This window comes from Sus scrofa, chromosome 13 (genome assembly GCF_054392235.1).
Source record: "Sus scrofa isolate SSC_HxYL_T2T_F1_AM1 chromosome 13, Sscrofa_HxYL_maternal_Yorkshire_Landrace_v2.0, whole genome shotgun sequence".
Lineage (NCBI taxonomy): Eukaryota > Metazoa > Chordata > Mammalia > Artiodactyla > Suidae > Sus > Sus scrofa.
In genome coordinates, this window is record NC_139395.1 from 157,542,114 (window position 1) to 157,564,314 (window position 22,201).

Sequence of the window (22,201 nt, forward strand, 5' to 3'; positions counted from 1 at the left end):
TAATGTGAATGCAGCTCAATTTCAAACACTCACCCACAACCTGCACAAACCTCAAAGCTTTCAGGAAGCCACAGGTCTTATCCCCAGTTCTTCAGTTCTATTTCCTCTTCCTGATCTGTATTACTATTGATTCAGTGCTTACCAATTGCCTAGCACTGGGTTCAGGGTTTCACATTTACATGAAAAAAAATGTCTAATGATAATGGCACAAGGTAGAAATAGTTATTACCCTCATTTTGCCAAATAGGAAGCCTTCCTGAGAGATGAAGAAAATTGCCTTGCCCACATGGCTAATAGGACATTAAATCCAGAATTAAACCCAGGTTAGTTGGAATCCGAAACTTGTGCTCATAACCACTGTGATTATGTTCCCTTCCTTTATCACAATTAAACATTTTTTAATTGTGATAAAAAAACACATAACATAGAATGTACCACCTTGACTTTTTCGCATACAGTATGGTATATGCACACTGTGATGCAAAAGATTTCTAGAACTTTTTTATCTAGCAAAACTGAAACTCTATGTCCATTGAGCAACAACACCCTTTTCTTCCTCCCTAGCCGCCTGGTAATCACTTTCTACTTTCCTTTTTTAAAAATTTAACTACTTTAGATACCTCATTTAAACAGAATCATACAGTTTTTGTCTTTTCGTGACTAGCTTATTTTACTTAGCATAATGTTCTCCAGATTCATCCATGTTGTAGCATATAACAGAAATTCCTCCTTTTATAAATTTGAATGATTTTCCATTATATTTATATTTCATACTTTCTTTATCCATTTATCTATTGATAAATATTATTACTGACATTGGATGCATATGAAATTGCTATATCTTTCAGATAAGCTGAACTTTTATTATTATAAAATATCCGTTGTCTCATGTGACTTTATTAACTAAAAGTCTATTTTGTCTCATACAAGTATAGCCACTCTTGTTCTATTTTGGTAACTATTTGCATGGAATATCTTTTTTTTATCTTTTCATGTTCATCCTATTAGTAACCTTGTATCTGCAATGAGTGTCAGAGTTCCCTTGTGGCTAGCAGGTTAAGGATCCAGTATTTTCACTGCAGCAGCTTGGGTCACTGCTGTGGCACAGTTTCAGTCTCTGGCCTGGGGACTTCCACATGCTGCTAGTGTGGCCAGACCCCCCCCCCCAAAAAAAAAGATAAAATCAATCTCATGTAGACAGCATGCCACTAGATCTTTTTGTTTGTTTGTTTTTAATCCATTCAAGTTATTTGCCTTTTGATTGGGGGGGGTCTAATTCATTTAGACTTAAAGTAATTAATGATAGAGTAGACCTTTCTATTGACACTTGTCCATTGTTTTCTATATATGTCTTGTTACTATCTGTACCTCATAGTGACATGATGGATTCCTTTTACTTTTGTGTATATTCTATAGGTATTTTTTAGTGTGGTTACTGTGAGGATTACATAAAACATCTTATAGTTGTAACAGTCTATTTTGAGCTGATAACGATTTAACTCAATTGTGTATAAAAGCTCTTCTTCCCCCCTACTTTATGTTCTTAATGTCACAAATTACATTTTTGTAAGGTGTATCTATTAACATACTCTTATCATCATAGCTATTTTTTGTGCTTTTATCTTAAATTCAACATCAGAGTTAAAAGTGATTTAATCAACAATATTACAGTAATTTGGGATTCTGTGCTTGTCTATTTATATACCTTTACCAAAGACCTTTATATTTTGTATGTTTTCATGTTGCTGTCTAACGTCCTTTCATTCCAACTTGAACTCCCTTTAACAGTTCTTATAAGAAAGGCGTGGTGGCAATGAACTCCTTCAGCTTCTATTTATCTGAGGAACTCCTTATTTCACCTTTATTTTTGAAAGGTAGTTTTCCTGATAGAATATTCTTTGGTCAGCTGGGTTTTTTTTTTTTTTCATTTTATTCTATCACTTTGAATTTATTATCCCACTCGATTCTGAATGCTAAGGTTTCTTCTGAGAAATCTGATGATAATCTCATGAGAACTGCTTTTGTGTGATAAGTTGTTTTTTGCTGGTTCCCTTCAAGATTTTTTTCTTTGTTTTTAATTTTCAATGGTTTGACTATCATGCCTTGATGTAGACTTCTTGTGGTTTATCCTCATTGGAATATCTTGAGCTTCTTAAATTCAGATGTCCATTTCCTTACTTATATCTGGGAAGTTTCCAACTATTATTTCTTCAAATATACTCTCAGTTTTTCTTCTGGACCTCCATAATTTGTATATTGGTCCTCTTGATGATTTCCTGTAAGTGTCTTAGGTTTATTCACTTTTCTTGATTTTTTTCTTTTTCTTCTCTAAATTGCTAACATAAAATGATCTCTTCAAATTCACCTGTTCTTTAATCTGCTTGATCAGGTCTACTGTTGCACCCCTCTAGGAAATTTTTAAATTTAGTTATTATATTACTGAGCTCCAGAACTTCTGGGGTTTTGTTTGTTGTTTGTTTTTGGTTTTGATTTTTGGTTTTTTTGGTTTTTATCTCTGTTGATATTCTCATTTTGTTCATGTATTGTTTTTCTCATTTAGTTATCTGTCTATGTTCTTTTTAGGATCATTGGGCTCTAGAATAGTTATTTTAGTTTCCTTGTCAGGTAATTCATACCTCTCTGTTTCTTTATGGTTAGTTTTTTGAGACTTTGTTCTTTTCATTTGGTCATGTTTTGCTGTTTCTTCAAATGCGTTATGACTTTATCCACACCCCTAATGACCCCCACCCCCATCATGACTTGGACATTTGGAAGGACGGACACCTCTCCCAGACTTCATAGACTAGTTTCATACAGGGGAAGTCTTTAACCAGTTAGCCTGGCTAGAGATTCTCAGAGCCTCTCAAACATTTTCTGGGGATATGTCTTCTCTGGGCTTGTGGGTGTAATTTCCCAATTAAAGGGATTTACCAGTTTCTCTTTCAAAAGTTCAAAATTTTTCCCTCCCTCTTGTGTTTGTATGCAGTACTTCAGGTTCTCTGGTGCTGCATTATGATGCTTAGCTGTCTTTTGTACTAAGAATGCCCAGGTATCCATAGTATTCCAATTCTATCAGTGCTCCCTGTGAGATGAAACAAAAACCAAGCCCTTGAGCAAACACCCTTAAAAAAAAAAAAAAAAAAGCAGATTCCTATACACATTACACTCTTCTCTTTCTCTTCCAAAGGAGAAGCTTCCAAGTTGGGTATTTTCTCTTAGCAACGCTGAATTGTGCCAGCCTAGGGTAGGGTAATTATAGGCAGAATGAAATAGGGGTTTTTTTAAGCTGTCTCAGGGCAGCTGCTCTTAGCTTTGTGCTTACCTGGGGTACTGTGACTTCTTCACTGGTTTTTGGAGTTCTCATTAAAGCATTTTGGTTCTGTATATTAAGTTGGTGCTTCTATGAAAAGAATCAGTGCTAGAGCTTCCTAGTCTGCAGTCTTGCCAACACGAAGTTCCCATCCTATAATATTTTTGATATCACAGTAGGATAGCCTTGTTTTAAAACACAAAATTAGTCTGATCTAAAAATAGTCAGTCCTTTAGGCTAATGGATATAGTAAACATGTTGGTGAGCATTTGCCATAAACATAGATGGTTAAAGGCAAAGATAGAGGAGCTTAGAAGTTTTCAGTAACCAAGCAATTAATAGATCTTGATGCAGCCACCAGTGTTCTTAAATTATTCAATTCTAGGAAGAAAAACCTAGGATAATTTATTCAGGAATTCATTATAAACAAATATTTTGGCCTATGAGAAGACAATATTCTTTTTTAATGTTTATACTATTGAATTTTTATTTAAAAATTTTATTATAGTTGATTTACAGTGTTCTGTCAATTTCTGTTGCATAGTAAAGTGACCCAGTTATACATATACTCAGCCATAAAAAAGAACAAAATGTCATTTGCAGCAACATGGATGGAGCCAGAGACCCTCAGACCAAGTGAAGTAAGTCAGAAACAGAAAGACAAGTACCATATGATATCACTTGCATCTGGAATCTCACAGATGTAATGAACTTATCTACAGAAAAGGAACAAAGTCATGAACATGGAGAACAGACTTGTGGTGACCAAAGGGGAGGGAGAGGGAGTAGGAGTGGGAGTTGGGGGTGAGTAGATGCAAACTATGGCATTTGGAGTGGATAAGCAATGAGATCTTGCTGTATAGCACAGGGAACTATAATCACTTGTGATGGAACATGATGGGGGATAGTATATACATACTATTGGATTTGATTACCTGACATTGGGATTTTTTCCTCCATGTTGATAAGTGGAATTATCCTTTTTCGTTTCTTGTGCTGTCTTGACTTGATTTCTATAGCATTGCTGTATTATAAAATGAAGTGAGTCATTTTACTTTCTGAAAGAATATTTAAGAAATACAGTGAAATTCTGATAAAACTTCTTGGTATAACCATAAGTTTGGAGGTATTTTAAAGGGAAATAGGGCTAGAAAAACAGCCTTTTTTTCCCCCCATTCTTTTGTTATTTGAGGACCTTCAATTCAGTTTTCCTTAGTGGATATTATGTACCATTTTACATTCCCCCTAACAGTGTAGAAAGGTTCTGGTTTCTCCATATCCTTGCCAACTCTTTGCTTTTTCTCCCCTAGATAATATCAATCCTAACTGTAATGAGATGATATTTCATTATGGATTTGATTTGTGATCCCCTCTTGATCAATGATACTGAGCTTCTATTCAGATACCTATTGACCATCGATATGTTATCCTTGGAGAAGTAAATTGATAACTATTTTGTCCATTTGTAAACTGGGCTGCTTGCTATTAAGCTGATGTTTCAGATTTTGAATATTGACCTCATGTTTAAAATTCTCATCACAGGAAAAAAATTTGTAACTATGTAAGGTGATATGTTAACTAGATTTAATGTGATGATTTTACACTGTATACAAATACGGAATTGTCATGTACCTGAAACTAATAGAGGATTATCATGTGTTAGCAAACATATTTAAAGTATAAGACCCCTTATCAGATATATGGTCTAGCTAAATACTTTCACCCATTCTTTAATTAATTCTACTCTTTAATTCTGCTGATTATTTCCTTTTGCTCCGGAGAAGATATTTTGTCTCATGCCATCCCATGTGTCTGTATTTACTTTTGTTTCTTATATTTTTGGTACTATATCCAATAAATCATTGCAAAAAGCATTATCAAGAAACTTTTTCCTCCGTTCGAGGAGTTTTATAGTTTCAAGTCTTAGATTTAAAACTTCAGTTGCACTTTAATCATGTGTATGATATAGGGGTACAATTTAGTAATTTGTATCTAGATGTCTAGTTTCCCTAGCACTACTTGGCAAAGAGACTATCTTTTCCCTGCTCTTACTCTGAGAACCCTTGGTGAAGATCAATGGAGCATTTTTATGTGGGCTTATTTCTAAGCTCTATGTTCTATGGTTGGTCAGTATCTCTGACTTTATCCCACTATCACACGATCCTGAGTACTTAACACGGTAATGTACTTTGAAATCAGTAAGTGTGATACCTCCAGCTTTGTTCTCATTTCTTAAAATTATTTTGGCTAGACTAGGTGTTCTGTAGTTTTCTTTGAATTTTAAGATTTTTTTAATTCAGAAAAACAGTCACTAGGATTTATGGATAGCAATGTGTACATGTCATTGTTAAGTATAGACACTAGAACAATATTAAATCTTCCCATCCATGCACACTAGGTATTTTTCCATTTATTTGGGTATTAACTTTTATATGTATTGTATAAACAGTCAAGCTTTGGATTGTTACTGTTTGTCTTCCATAAAAGTGTAATTGACTTTTTTTTAAAGGCTGTACCCATGGCATATGTATCATGCTGATTTTTTTCGGATATTGATCCATCCTTGCATTCCTGGGATAAATCACACTTGGTGATCATGTATGAGCCTTTGAATGTATTGTTGAATTCATTTTGCTAATACTGTGTTAAATTTTTGCACCTATGTTCATCAGTGATGTTATCCTGTAATTTTCTTTTGTTCTATCTTTGTCTTCCTTTGGTGTCAGGGTAGTGCTGTCTTTGTAGAATGCATTTAGAAGTGTTCTTGTTTTGGCTTTTTTTAAAAAAAAATAATTTGAGAAGCATAGGTGTTAATTCTTCTGTCATCATTTGGTAGATACTCACCTATGAAGCCACCTGTTCCTGAAATTTTGTTTTTGGGAATTTTAAAATTACTGATAAAATTTAATTACTGATAATCAGGCTATTCAGATTTTCTGCTTCAGTCTTGGATAATAACATATCTTGGAATTTATCCATTTCTTCTAGATGTCCAATTTGTTGTTATGTAATTGTTCCTAGCAATGTCTTATGATTGTGTTTCTGTGGTATTGTGTTTTAACTGCTCCATTTCTGATTTAGTTTGGGCTGTCTTTCTTGATGCATCCGTCTTTTTTTTTTTTTCTGCAAATGGCATATTTTATTCTTTTTTATGGCTGGGAAATATTTCATTGTATATATATATGCCACATATTTTTTATAGTTGTACAATGATCATCACAACCCAATTTTATAGCATTTCCATACCAAACCCCCTACCCCACAACCTGTCTCCTTTGTAAACCATAAGAATTTTTCAAAGTCTGTGATTCAGTATCTGTCTGCAAAGAAGTTCATTGTGTCCTTTTTTCAGATTCCACATGTAAGTGATAGCATTTGATATTGGTGTCTCATTGACTGACTTCCCTAGCATGATAAATGAAATCTTATCTTGAAATCTTCCATGTAATTGCTAAATATCTTATAGGAGAGCTGTGATGTTTACAAATCTTTTTCATTAAATATAGTCTATTTCAGCCCTGTTCTATCCTCAGTTATTCATTCATAGGAGGATGCTATGAATGTACTAGAAATACACTAATTTAAGTAGATTCAGATGGAGTGGCAATAACAGCCACCATGGAGGATCTGGTCACCAACACTGCTAAAATTAGGAGATAAAGCAAGAATGTATAGTAATAATAATAAGAATGTTAGGACAATGAGAAGAGCTCATAGCAGTAGTTGACATTTAAATTCTAGACTCAACATTATATTCCAGTTTGTCTTCCCTTTGTGTCTTTCAATTCCTTGGGTACACCTTGACTCAAATCATCCTTAGATCCCAGTTTAAAAAGAACAAGCTTTGACCATAGTGTAATCCAGGATTATACTGGGTTTGAGGAATTATTTTCAATAGATTTAGCAGTTTCAATTGAGGACAGATTAATGGCCCCCTGGATACCTAGTCACCTTTTATATTCTGCTTACCCTTAATGTGGTCTTTATTGTGTTTTAATCAGGAGCTATCATGGGAACATTATGGACCAAAGTTAGAATTTTATGTAAAATAACGAGAAAGAGCATAAGGGGAGTAGAGACCAGTGAAAATAAAGAATTGAAAAATTCTAAAATTCAATATAAGATCATTAAAATTAAAGCACCTGGATATTCATTCTCCTAAAAAGCCACTGGCTTTTTCACATCCAGTGATATGAGCCAAATACTAGGTTAATGATAGTCTTACTAATCTGTCATCAGACTATTAAAAGACCATATGGGGCAATGACCTTTGTAATTATGCTAATAGCAAATCCTTCTTTATACAGACATACCTCCTTTTATTGTGCTTCACAGATACTGTGTTTTTTACTAATTGAAGTTTCGTGGCAACCCTGCATTGAGCAAGTCTATCGTGCCATTTTTCCAACAGTGTTTCCTCACATCATGTCTCTGTGTCACTTTTTAGTAATTCTCACAATATCTCATACTTTTTTCATTATTATTATATTCGTATGGTAATCTGTGGTCAGTGATCTTTGATGTTACTGTTACAACAAGATGAAGTTTCGGATGGTCATTAGCATTTTTTTAGTTATACAGTATTTTTAATTGATATGTACCTTTTAAGACATAATGCCACTTTGCATACTTAATCAGCATAGTATAAACATAAATTTTATATGCACTAGAAAACCAAAAATTCCTGTGATTCACTTTATTGCAATAATTGCTTTATTGCAGTGGTCCAGAAATGAACCCACAATATCTCCAAGGTATGCCTATATCAGGAAATATCTGAGGACTGTGAAAAAGAGCCTGCTTCCCTAGATTGGCTCTCCATAAATTCCTCATTTCAGATTAATTGGATGCACAGGGACAGTTAGGTTTCATCCCACCCAACCCATTTCCAAAGTTACCATTACATGCTATTCCTTTTTACCTGTGCAGCCAGTTATCACTGTTAGGCAGGGGGAAGTCACTCTTATTACCATTCAAAAGGTTAACGCTTGACCAGAAGGACAGGGATATTGACATACTTGATGGAGAACTTCAGTAAACTGAGTCTAGAATAAACAAATATGAAGAGATTGTTTATCTGGGGATGTTTGGGATCCTGACCCAACTCTGCCACTTACTGACTACATACCTTTATGTACATTATCTAAGATTTTGGTGACTTAATATATCTAAAGTATAAACTTGATTTAATGGAATACTAATGAATTTCACAATAGAAAAATAGTTAAACAAAAGCAAAGAACGTCATTCGAAACCCCTCCACACAGATGTAAGAAATATGAATAATGTGTATTTCTTTCAATTTTTAGCATATAAATCTATCATATGCATACAAACACATACATACAATGGAAACATGATGTATCTACAATTTTGTGACCAATCTTTTCCTCCTAACATCATATTGTGAATATCTTTCTTTGATTTCATATACATAATCACCAACACTATTCAATGTATTCAATAACCCTTTTTAACACATTTTCACAATATATTTAGACATTCCCCATTTATTGAATAGTTAGCATGTTTACTCATTTTACTCTTACAAATACAGCTTCAGTGAATGCCTTCTAACAAATTTTGAAAATTTATTTTCATTTGATAAAATCCCAGAATTAAAAATGCTATACCAAGAAATATTTATATATTTAGACATTTACCACAAATTACTAACAATCAAAAAGAAAAGCAGGAAAAAAGATATGAAATCAGCATTTCACAAAAGAGGAAATGCTATAGCCAAAAATCGTATTTTAAAAAATAATGATAGAAGAAAGGCAAGTAAGAACCATGATATATAATTTTGTACCTATTCCACTGACAACCAGTTAAAAGTTGGAAAATAGCAGTTGCTAAGTAGGTTCCACTGTATCTTTTAGATATTGCCACTGGGAGTTTAACAGATGCAAGGACATTGGAAAAGAGATAAACGTTATATTCTGAAATTGAATATTTACATATGTGATGACAGCATTCCTACTCCCAAGTAGCTAAGAGAATTCTTACATGTATAGCAGGATACATGTGCAATAATATTTACAATAATAATTTGGAAACATCTCAAGTACAACATCTGAAGAATTGGAGAATAAACTGTGTCATATCCTTCCAATGAAATTTTATTCAGCAGTCAATATGAATGACATGTAACAATATAGATAAGTTTTGGTAGTTTAATAGTATGTGAAGAAAAGTAAAACTTTACATCTGAAGAACAAAAGAACTAAAATTAGTTCTTTCTCTTTATATATACAGATAGATATAGATATATATATACATATATAGTATATACATACATATTTATATGTGTGTTTATATGTATATATAAGTAATAATATTTAAAAAGAAGGTGATACGGTGATTAATATGGGATCTAAATGCAGGGAAGAGGAGGGATGAGAAGCAAATACACACAACGTACACAAAACAACAGAACAGTGTAGTCAAAAGAATCCCACCAGCAAGATTATACGAATACCTGTTTCATTAAACTATAGAACTCCCTAAGAATTAAAAATTTTCCCTATTGTTTCCCAATCTGATGATTGAAAAGGTATTCACTGGGATTTTTATTTGCCTTTGTTTATTACTCACTAGTTACTTTGCACATTGTTTCAAATGTTCATTTGAATAAGGAAGGAAAGCTATTGATAACGAACTGAGCATTTATATGGGGCAAGATCTGTATTTGTGCTCATTATTGTCCCAAGAATACTGAGAGATGAAGCCATTCTTCTTGATCACAAATAATAAAATTCTGAGGGCAAAATGGCCCAAGATCTCATGGCTATCATGGAGTCCCCAGGAACCTGTCTGACTCTGAAATGTGAACTCATGAAGACCAGGCCATGCTGCCTCACCATTTCTACAGTTTTATTTCACTTTTATGACATGAGAGTGATGGAAATTGTTGAATGTGAAATTCTTATCAAGGACTTTTCATGTCATGAAAGGCCTGGAGGCTAATAACAGTGTTTCATAAATAAAGTGAAGATAGTTAGAAGGGACGAGGAGTGACAGAGAACAGTTTAAGTTAACACAGTTCCATGGGCCAATTATGTATTCTGAAGGATTTAATAACATGGAATCACAGGGAAATATGAGAGTATTTGAAAACAAGCCTACGATAAAGAGGTAGTGGCTTCCATGAAAGAGGAGAGCATCTGAAAAAATGATTTGCAGATTCAGAAAAAGGCCTCTGAAAATAGCTGCCTGCTCAAGTAGTTCAAAAGACACATTGCAATGCAGAGCCACAGCCTGATGTAATATTTCTGCAGGTTGGGGTTAGGACCCAATAATGACCCATAAATTTGAAGAGTTACTGGTACCTACAAGACAAATTGTGGGTTTTATTGGGTGAGAGGAAGAGCCATGCATCACCAGGAAGGGCAAGGGAGTCCTGGGGGGTAAGTCGGAGGTGCTGGACTTCCATGTGTCCATCTCCAAGAGATGTATACACAGTCCTTTCTCTGGACCTCAAATTCTGTGATCTGCATACTTACTTCCTCACAGCAGAAAATAACGCTTTTTGCTGTTAACAAAAGCAGCATCCTCTAGCCGTCAGAAAACAATTGTAGTAGACACAACCTCAGATAGAAAATGAATTATTCAAGTATCTAAAACATTGATCTGAAGCTCTTCAGACTTCTTGCAAAATATCTTTTTCACTGATGTAAAGGGTGCAGAGTGGAAGGAGTGATAATTAATGCTTAACTGAGACCACACTGATATCCACAATCACAAAGATTCTTCCATGCCAAACCTTACTACTCTCCTCTATACACTCCTGACCAACTTGCAATTTAAAGCAACACAGGAGTTCCCCTTTTGGCTCAGCAGGTTAAGAACCCTACTAGTATCCATGAGGAATATGGGTTTGATCCCTGTCCTCGCTCAGTGGGTTAAGGCTCTGGTGTTGCCATGACCTGTGGTATAGGTTGCAGATGTGACTAGGATCTGGCATTGCTGTGGCTGTGGCTGTGGCATAGGCCAGCAGCTGCAACTCCGATTCGACCCCTAACCTGGGAACTTCCACGCTATGCCCCAGGTGCACATGGCCCCCAGATGCAGCCCTAAAAAGAAAAATAAATAAATAAATAAAGCAAGACTCAAACAGTCTCTTAAGTATGCAGGGAGAGATAACAGTCTATGGGGTTGGTCTCATAAACAATTTCCAAAGAAATATGGTGAAGGGGAAAATTTAGTAATTGGGAAAAATGTAACAAGAACAAACTGTTTACCCTACTATAGATACCCAAGTAGAGGCTTTGTGGTCAAGGCAGGCCTGTATTTGTGAAATTTAATAGGCATTCAATATTTTTCGACTTTGAGAATTGAGTATGTGTTTGGGGGGCAGAGGGAGAAGTGGAAAAGGGCAGGGAGAGGTCTTCTGGAGTGGAGGAGGTGTATGTCAGCTAGGTTTGTGAGCCACCTTTGGACTTGAGTCTGTGGAGACATGTATAAAGATGAAATGACCCCAGCTGGTTATATTCACCCTAATGACACCGAAGTCATTGGCTGTTCACCATTAAAGCAGTGTCTAAAGAGAGGGAATTTGGCTGTTTGTGTTTTGGATCCTGGAACATACTGGGTCCTTACTACTTATTTTTTCAGTAAGTGGGAGTAAGTCATAGGAAAGAAAAGAAGGGATTCTCTTTCTTTTTTTTTTTTTTTTTTTTTAATTTATTTTCCCACTGTACAGCAAGGGGGTCAGGTTATCCTTACATGTATACATTACAATTACAGTTTTTCCCCCACCATTTCTTCTGTTGCAACATGAGTATCTAGACATAGTTCTCAATGCTATTCAGCGGGATCTCCTTGTAAATCTATTCTAGGTTGTGTCTGATAAGCCCAAGCTCCCGATCCCTCCCACTCCCTCCCCCTCCCATCAGGCAACCACAAGTCTCTTCTCCAAGTCCATGATTTTCTTTTCTGAGGAGATGTTCATTTGTGCTGGATATTAGATTCCAGTTATAAGTGATATCATATGGTATTTGTCTTTGTCTTTCTGGCTCATTTCACTCAGTATGAGATTCTCTAGTTCCATCCATGTTGCTGCAAATGGCATGATGTCATCCTTTTTTATGGCTGAGTAGTATTCCATTGTGTATATATACCACCTCTTCCGAATCCAATCCTCTGTCGATGGACATTTGGATTGTTTCCATGTCCTGGCTGTTGTGAATAGTGCTGCAATGAACATGCGGGTGCATGTGTCTCTTTTAAGTAGAGTTTTGTCCGGATAGATGCCCAAGAGTGGGATTGCAGGGTCATATGGAAGTTCTATGTATAGATTTCTAAGGTATCTCCAAACTGTTCTCCATAGTAGCTGTACCAGTTTACATTTCCACCAGCAGTGCAGGAGGGTTCCCTTTTCTCCACAGCCCCTCCAGCACTTGTTATTTGTGGATTTATTAATGATGGCCATTCTGACTGGTGTGATTCTCTTTCAATCACAGTGGAGGAGAATCTTTATTTTTCGGCCCTCTGTCAAACTTCATTGAACCCAGTCTCTGTCAGGCTTTCATCTTCACATCACAGATTTAACAAGATCTCTCCACGTCTAGGTGGGACAGAGGGAGACATTCCTTCCCTCCATTCAGATCCAAGTTTTTCTGCTCATCCACCTGTCTCATTTCTCCCAGAAAGATTTTTAAAAACCAAGGATACAGAGAATTATTGACTGGAGCTCAGGAGAGATTTTTGTTAGCTAAAGTCTAACAGTGGCAGAGGAAGGTAATGGAAAACCTCATTGACTGGAGGGAGAGTCTTATGATTTCTGTGATGCTGAGCCTCAGACAAACCCTATAGCTTCTGGATCCATAGAGAAAAAAGAAATAATAAATAAACAAACAAAAAATCAGCAAGAGTAGAGAAATGACTGAATGATACATCAACACAGTGCAGAATGAACCAGAATATCCTGCATTCTTAGGCAAATATAACTGTAATAGAGATGATTGCAAGTTCCTAGGCAGTGATAGTGTCCTGCTGTGTTATTCTCTGTCTCCACTCTAGTAGATATGGAAGATCCATATACTTGAGAAACACATGGATGGTACAAAAGAAAGGGGAGCTTCAAGGGTCTTCAACAAAATAAAATTAACTAAAAACTTAAGCACACACAAAATCCCATACAAATTTGGGTTTTAGCAAAGGAGGGAAGAAATGTTGATAAGATCAAAACTGGGAGTAGCTGGAGAGTCACAAGTTCTGTAGGGCAAGATTTCTTTGTTGACCTGAACTGAAATCTGAGTTCTGAGTAAGAAGAGGGACATGCTGTAGCAGAAAGAGAAGAAACCCACGATGGATAAAAATGAGCAATGGCAGAAGTAGAAAGGTGGTAACAGGCAAATCCTGCAAGGGAAAAAATATTAATAATTTTGAGCAATCTATAGAAATCATGCTGAATTGTAATGGAAGATATGGTTGGTAAAGCGTATGCCTGATTTTGAAGAGGTTTTGAAACCTTAGGTAGAAAATTCGGGCATTACTATGCTATAGGATAGATCTGTTCTTATCTGTCTGAGGAGTGTCCTAATAAACACCCAGCTGGAGAACTTTGTTCCAAAAGTTACATATTAAAGAAGAATGTAAGACTCTTACTGTAATCTGAGTGGGGTTTCAGGGAAAAAGTGAAAACTCAAAAATGTCTGTAGAAGGTCCAGATTTGGGGAGCTACTGATGGACATTTATGCTGGCTCCTGCCTCTCAGAGGAGTTAGGATCTAGAGATTGATAATAACTTTTCTTTTTTGGAGGGTGTTTTTGGAATTTTTTTATTTTATTACTGTCCTGAGATCAATTTTACTAAGAGGGGAGATCCAATAGCCCTTAAAACCACAATATGCAGTATGATAGGCTGTGGCATTATTCAAAATGATTTTCATGAATCTGGCTCCAATCCAGACATCTCAGATAAGAATATAGCCCAGAGCTTTAATGCTTTAGCTTTCTCAAAATTCTTTAAAAATCTCCCATTTATCATTATATCCATAATACCTTTACTATTTTTAGTCTTCCTTTTCCATTGCATTTTCTATAGTTTATGATTCAAGACTGGCTTCAGTAAAATAAATAGTATAAAATAAAATTTATCATGATTTACCATTTTCATTTTGCTAGCTTTTATTTTATATATGGTTCATGGATATCAAAATTAAATAATATCCTAATTTGGTCTACTAAATCTTTACTTAGTTATCATCAATTACAATTTACTTGTCCACTGGCCTGCAAAAAAGAATGTGAAATGTGAAATATGAAATATAACCTTAGGATAAGGATCTTCTCATCTCGCCACAGAGGATTTGTTAGTTTCATTTTTTATATCATTATTTTTATTCCTTAAAAACAATTTCTCAAAGGGTGGGGTTATCTCAGTATCCACAAAGAACCAAACTTCATACAGACTTTTTCTTGACTTTTTTAATGAGTTCTACTCTTAAAAAGTATTCCTTTGAACTGAAGTCACTGGGCTGCTTCTATAAGGAAAAGACTGTCCATTTAAGCTAACACAGACCAGGGTGTACTCTGCTATTTCTGAAATAAAAATAGTTTTCTTTGTGTTGGGCTTCACATTACGTATTTTAACTTTTGACTTATTATCTTAGTCATGTCGAAATGAAAAATGGATCTCTCTAGGGACTTCCATTATGTCAGATTGAAAAATCATCTCTCTTGACTGCTTGGGGCAACTGCATGTTCAAAGCCCTTTTGCCTCATTTCTCACAGTGCTCTCTATGGCTATGCCATCCTCCTGCTTTGGGGCACATTTCCATTACTGGTGACAAATCTTACACTCAGGGGTCAGACCTGTTCCCTGTGTACACGATAATCCCCAAGCAATTGGCAATGATTTATTCATAAATTTGATTTATTTATTGTATTCCCATTACCTAAAGCTCTCTACTCCCTAAAATGTGATATGTGTTGGTATACATATGTAGCTATGAAGTAGAATTATTTTTTGGACATACACACACACACCAAAAAACACATACACAGAGGGTTGGGGCAAAGGCCATGTAGGGAAATATTTTTGTTAAAGAATCATAAAGAATCATATCAGTAGTTACTCTAAGGAAACTTCATGAGCTTTCTGATCTGTGTGTTACTTAATCTCAGCCTTAGAAGACAATTGAATTGTTCTTTGGAGGACTATGGTGCTCTTCCTAGGAGACTTGGGGCAAGTTCAGTCCCCATGATCTAATCCAGACCCTCTTAAAACCAAGAGAGATATTTTATGACCTCCCTGGTACCAGTGATCTTACTTTCTGTATGTCACTATCACCTTCTCATCATTCTTGTTCTCTTAACTCCTTTGACCACTCATGGTGGGAATCAGGAAACGGAAGATGTGTGGGAAGTTTTCTCATCTTACTTTACCACCCTCCCATCCCCAATATCCAAGGCACCATTGATAGAGCATGTGCTTCAGGTGGCCTGACCTACATTACACCTTTTGATAACCTTTCTCATCCTTTGAGGCCTTCATCACATCTTCTCTGATACTCTCCTGATCACTGCAGACAGAAGGGATATCTTCTTCTCTGGCCTTCCGATAGGATTTTCTTTGCATCATTCACATGGTACTGGAACCATTCTACTCTGTAATATATCCATTTTTCTGCTGATCCTACTGGATTTTCTACACTGTCAACTCCTTGAGTGCTTGGGAAGCTTCATAGTTGAATAGCACCTACATCAGAGCTTTATAGCCACTGCTGTTTGTTTTCAAGATAGCTGTACATAGAGTGACTACATCAGGAGAGTTCAGGAATGTGGTGATAAATTAATGAGACTGTTAAACAGAAAAATTTAACTATAATGTCTGGTGTGATGGAATGCTCATCAAAGTGTAATGATTCATTTTTGAATTTGAAATAAAAGAGGCGTATATGTTTAAAGGGCATTTTAGCTGGTAAAAAGTCACTGAGGCATTAAACATTATTATAGTGACCCTTATTACTGAAAATTGGCATTTCTGTTTAAATGGCACTCTATAAAATTAGATTTTTCAATAACATTACATGAACACACTATTCTGTAGGTTGAATTTGAGATTCTTTAGAAAAGAGAATAAGTAGAACAAAGTAGAAAACTTCAAACTAAAAATGTTAACTATTGATTTGACATTAACTTTAATGACAAATAAGAAACCAAGTGTTGTGAGCAAGGAAATAAAAATTATTCTTTGTTTTCTCCATGATTTGCTCCTATAGATTTAATTTCATTTGTGTTTAATTCTTGAAATTTATCTAATCAGAATATCTTCTTTTATATATGGAAAAAATATTTGAGGCTTGTAGATGCTAAATGCCTAAGATGCCAAGACAAGAGAAAGAGGAAAACAGGAAAATGTGTGGAAGGCAGGTGTCCTATGGTATGAATAAAGAATGGAAAACACAAACCTCAACCATTTTTTCACCTACGCATAGCTAAATATATTCATATTTTGTTCCACATAGCTATGAAATGGGTAAGAACAAATAAGCAACCAGCAAAACAAAATAAAATCCCATTTCAAGTACCCTTTTATTAGGGCACATATTTTTTAGTATAAAAATATACTGAGGTTTAATTTGTTTTGGAGTCAGCTAGCAACACGCAGTAAACCCACCTGTAGAAAACAGGATTGAAAGTAAGGAGATATTGGTAGAAGCGATGAAAAACAACTAGATCTGTCATAGTTGGTTTGCTTGGACACAGAGTTGTTTGTCCCTGAAGTTCATATTAGTAATAAGAATGAATTTTTTTTTTTTCTTTCCCGTGTGGCATATGGAAGTTCCCAGGCTGGGGGTCATATCCAAGCTACAGCTGCTGGCCTACACCACAGTCATAGAAACACAGGATCCGAGCTGTGTCTTTGACCTACACCACAGCTCACAACAATGCCAGACACTTAGCACACTGAGGGAGGCCAGGAATTGAACCCACATCCTCAAGGATTCTAGTCAGGTTCATTACCATTGAGCCACAATGGGAACTACAAGAATCATTTTTTTTTAAATAGTGCCTTTATACTTTTTATTCATTTTCTTTATTCAAAAAACTTTACATGTAACCTGACCCCCTTGCTGTACAGTGGGGAAAAAAAAAAAGAATAAAAAAAAAAGAATATAGGTGTTTGGGAACAAATGCTCATAGAATCACAAAAAAAAAAAAAAAAAAAAAAAAAACTTTTTTGAGTGGCATTGAACAAAGACAAAATCACTTCTTTCGTTAAGCTTATATTCATGATGGAAAAGGCACAGGAGACAAAAAATGGTCAACAAATTATTTTATATGTTAGGGAAGGTACGTACAACAGAGTTGGGTTGTACTGTTTGAAAGGTGATCAGGGAAGCCCTACCTGATAAGATAAAAATTGTGTCTTTTATCAACAGACATGTTGTTCTGCATCTCTCATAATGAGATGACATTTCTCTTTGGAAGGGAAGCCTCACATGAAGTAGAAAGTTGGGTCATGAAAACCATTAATGAGTTGACCAAATAACATCACCAAGTACAGGAGATGGGTTTCCAGTGTTTGTGGATTCTCTCCCATCACCAATCCTCCTCCAGGACACCATGGATATGGGGCAGATATTAGAATGAGTAGAGTGATAGCTCAGGAACCTGTGCAGTCACTTCCCAGCTAATATTATCTCCTCCAAGCCATGAAGAATTGTACTTATCAAAAGAAAGCAGATGCCTGAATGCTACCTTGTCTAGAGTTGAAACCTCTTAAAATATTAATTTAGAAGCACATTCAAAGTCAAAAACAAAAGAAAGAAACCCACATAATCCATGGCTGAGGCCTTCAGTGGAGTGAAAAAAACACCCCAAACTTGTCCTTTCATCTTTTCATCTTCCTTTTCTCTTCCACCATAAGATCTTTTCTCAACCACGGCACAGAACACGTTCATTATATATATAATCTAATAAAACCCAGAGACTGTCTTTTATGCATATTCATGGGCACTTGATTAATAATTGATGAGAAGGCCTGGGGCAGGTGGTTGAGAATAAAAAACATTTAGCAGAGCACAGAGTGGAAGAAGGAGAGCTCACACTAGCCTCAGTCCCGAGGGGAACAGAAGCAGGGAGAAGGAGGAGGAGGAGGTGGAGGCAGACACAGTGCTGAATGTCATCAGTGCAGTGTAATTTCCTTGATTTACATATTTAATTGCTTCCTGTCTTTAGCAGTTGGGCTCTAGGATTCTGATATACTTTTTGAGAAATTCGTCCGGGGGCTGGAGAGGCTGTGTTGTGTGGGAAGAGAAAGCTGAGCCTAAGCCTTCCCAGTTGTCCTTGGGGACTGGATGAGGGCCATTTCCATTAGTTCTTGCACTGTCATGGGGTTCTGTCAACAGGTTTGCTCCCAAGCCCTGGTTCTCACAGAAAAGACATTGTCATGATAATAAGGGGGAGACCTGCATCTCCATCTAGGAGACCAGGAGTTTTATAATAGAAAAGATATTTACCCTAATGTCCTATTAAATCACATAGATTCCTTGCATTTATATGGCCATTTATGGTTTACAAAAGGCTTTCACTTCATGCTGATAACTTATCTCTGATGCAGTCATTACCATTTCCCTTTTTCACTTGAGAGAACTTAGATATAAAGAAGTTAAGTGGCTTATCCAAATCCTGTGTAAGATACAAGCCAGCTTTGGAATGCAGTCTCTTTGGATTCTGGTTCCAGGCTATTTCTACCCTGCCCAGGGCCCACAGCAGCATCAGGATTCAGGCCACACTAGACACATTTACATCTTTTTAGACACATCTAAAGACTGTAGCTGGAATTCCCAGTGATATCAGATCGAAGTTTGAAGTTTTATGCTAACTTATTGATTCAGGTGAAATATAAAACCCAGAAAGTGCCCCATGAATAGTCACATTTAGCAATGGCAGTTACATTATTTTAAAATCCCAAATCAAAACCTATGGACTCTTACAGGGTAAGCAAATATTATAGGAAAAGTAAGCACTGTTCCTCTTTTGATATCTCAAAAAGAAATCCTGAATTTCACAAGGATATTCAATAATCTGCTTTGATTTTCAGAAATGTTTTTGAGTGACTACTGGTGTGGTCAAATTATTGACTATGACACAGAAAGGGAAGATAGAAATTGGACATGGTACAGATACCTGTGAATGAGAAGTGGCAGAAGAATTTGAGGGATCAGGGTATTTGTTTTCATGATTACAGTCCTCTCAGTTATAAGCAGCACACTGTACTCTGTGCTGTTCTAAATATGGAAGCTCATGTTTGATGTTTTCCTGTGGAGTGTACAAGTAGGCCAGGCCAGTGTTAATTTATCATCATAATTTTTCCAATGCAGAAGATAATCGTTTATTTATGATCTGGGTAGTCAAAATCAAAGTGATATTTAAAAAAAACAATGGCAGTTCTGGCCACTCTGTCTCATTTTCTGTTGTGGAGGCAGTAATAAATAATAAATGAGCAGCTGATGCATATTTTAACAGAAATGAATCATTGCATAAATGTTAACTACTTATTTATTAATACTTAACTACTGTATATAGTACTTAATGACAAGCACTAAAACAAGTGATTTTTTTTCTTCCTTTGACATGCTCAAAGCAACAAAGAAGTTTCACCCAAATTTTCCAGGTTTTAGTACCCTACACAATTCACCATTTTGTGAAGATTTTATCTGACTGTTTTCCACTGGGTCATAAGTTGAATATATTTTTTATTATCCGAAGGATGAGAATGAATGTCAGTGTAGCAAAATCCTGATTCTATATAATTTCTTCCCATCTCAAATTGCATTTTTTAAGTAACTTCATCACAGCTATAGTTTCAGATTTGCGTGATACCTGGGTATTCGAGACTCCTCTCAGTGACAGAGAAACTTTGTCCCATTTGAAATATCTTTTTAAACACATTTGCTTCCATGCTCCCCTAGTCCTGCTGTCTAACTATGTGTCCAGTAATCATGTCATTACTGATTTCCTGTTTTCTCCTAATGACTATGGAGCTTGCTCATATTTGCCATTCTGAATAGGGCTGGCTCTACCACTAGTCCTTTCTTTACCTTTCCTTTTTTTATCTTCCAGGCTCTGGTCTTCTTTCTGACATATTATAATTGCATAATATAGAGGCTTTGATTCAAAATTTAAAAATTAGCAATGAGGAAATTCCAGTAGAAGCAAATCTTCCTCTGATGACACCTGTTTCAAGAAGAGTTGACTGAGTCCAGGGACCTGGAATTGTGTTTAAGTGACACTCTAAGACTTTGTAAAGCATTTCCTCAACCTGCTGTTGCCAAGGGGCTTATAATTTGATGACAGCAAAGCCTACCATGGTGGTCCCTCCATCATACTTGCTTTTCCAGTTCTTCCAGTGGTAGCACCATAAGCTACAATCTGTTACTAATACCTTCAATTGGAACTTAAGCATCTATAAGTTTCTCTTAACTTTTGTAGCATACTTTTAATGTAAGTTGAAAGTTTTCATTACAGGAAAAAAAAGTACTTTTTTTTTTTTTTAAATTAAGTTAATCTGAGCAAAACTTTTTTCTCTCCATGGCCACATCCCTCCTTTTCTTAGACATCAGTCATTCACAGGTAAACTCCAGCTTCTTAGAGTTTTGCCCTCCCTGCTCCATCTGGGCTGCATGATGCTTTCTGCTATAGATACTCCAGAGACAAATCGAGAATCCTATAAGGCAGTGGTTGCTAAACATGTCTATGCATTAGAATTACATCATGTCCCTTTAAAAAGGGAGATTCCTTGTGACTTCCCACTGAATTTTAGACTTGGTGTATGTAAATGTGAGATCTAAGCAGCTCTAATTTTATAGAGCTCCTCAGGCGAGTCTGAGGTGTGAATACCTTTCAGAACCAGTGCCCTAAATGGCCATCATTTTGTGCTTTAACATATAATGAATTAGATTCTACTGCAAATTTAATCCCCTCTGATTTAATTTACTTTCTATTTTCTCCAGTTATTAATTTATCTAAATGTACTTCTTTTTATTTATTTGTATTTGATAGAGTTTTTGGCTAAAAAATGTAAACATTATTGGACCTGCTTATGCTTTCAGATCAATTAAGAATATTTATAATGATTGTAGAAGAAGGGAAATCTTTATGCTTAATTTAGTTAAGAAATGTAAAAGGTCAAAACAAATGTTTATGAAGCAATGGAATAAACTGTCCCAATGAGACACCTAAGGCTAGAAATAAGGCTGAACTGACAACCATGGCAGGAAAGAAGTTAGAAAAGGTAATGAAAGAGTCAGAGCAGATGGTGTGAAAATAATTGTAGGGCCCTTTGTGAAGTGATAGAAGAGGATGTCCTTCATGTGTGAATGTGAACTAAATATGTCTCCTTCATACAGTGATCTGTAAGTCTAGTAGAGGTGATATGTTTGATTAGACCATCCATGCCTCCTTGCCCCAATCTTCTTTTTATCCATTTAACAAATAATTACCAATTTCCTTTTCCTGGCTGTTGCACTTAGGAACAAGTGCAATAACTAGTCCAGTATGTCATGGGCCTATCTGAGACGAGAACACCTGAGGATAGGATTGCTAACATTAATGGAAAACAAATGAATTGTCAATGGAACTATTTCAAATATGGGTGCAGAAGGAGATCCCTCAGTGGTAGCAGGAGCAGACAAAGGAGATTTTTAGAATGCCTCAACTCCTCCCAGAAGGCAGATGCCTCTTCCACTTCAGCAAACTCCCACCAGTGGGATAAGGAGCCAAGTATGGTGGAATGTATGTAACATATCGACTTCTCCTTGTCTTCATTAGCACAGTGTTCCAACTAAGTGAGCTAATTGAATTAGCCTGGAATTATTAGACCCATAGTACAACATTCCTGGGAAACTGAAATGTCGTAATTGTTATAACAGAGGCC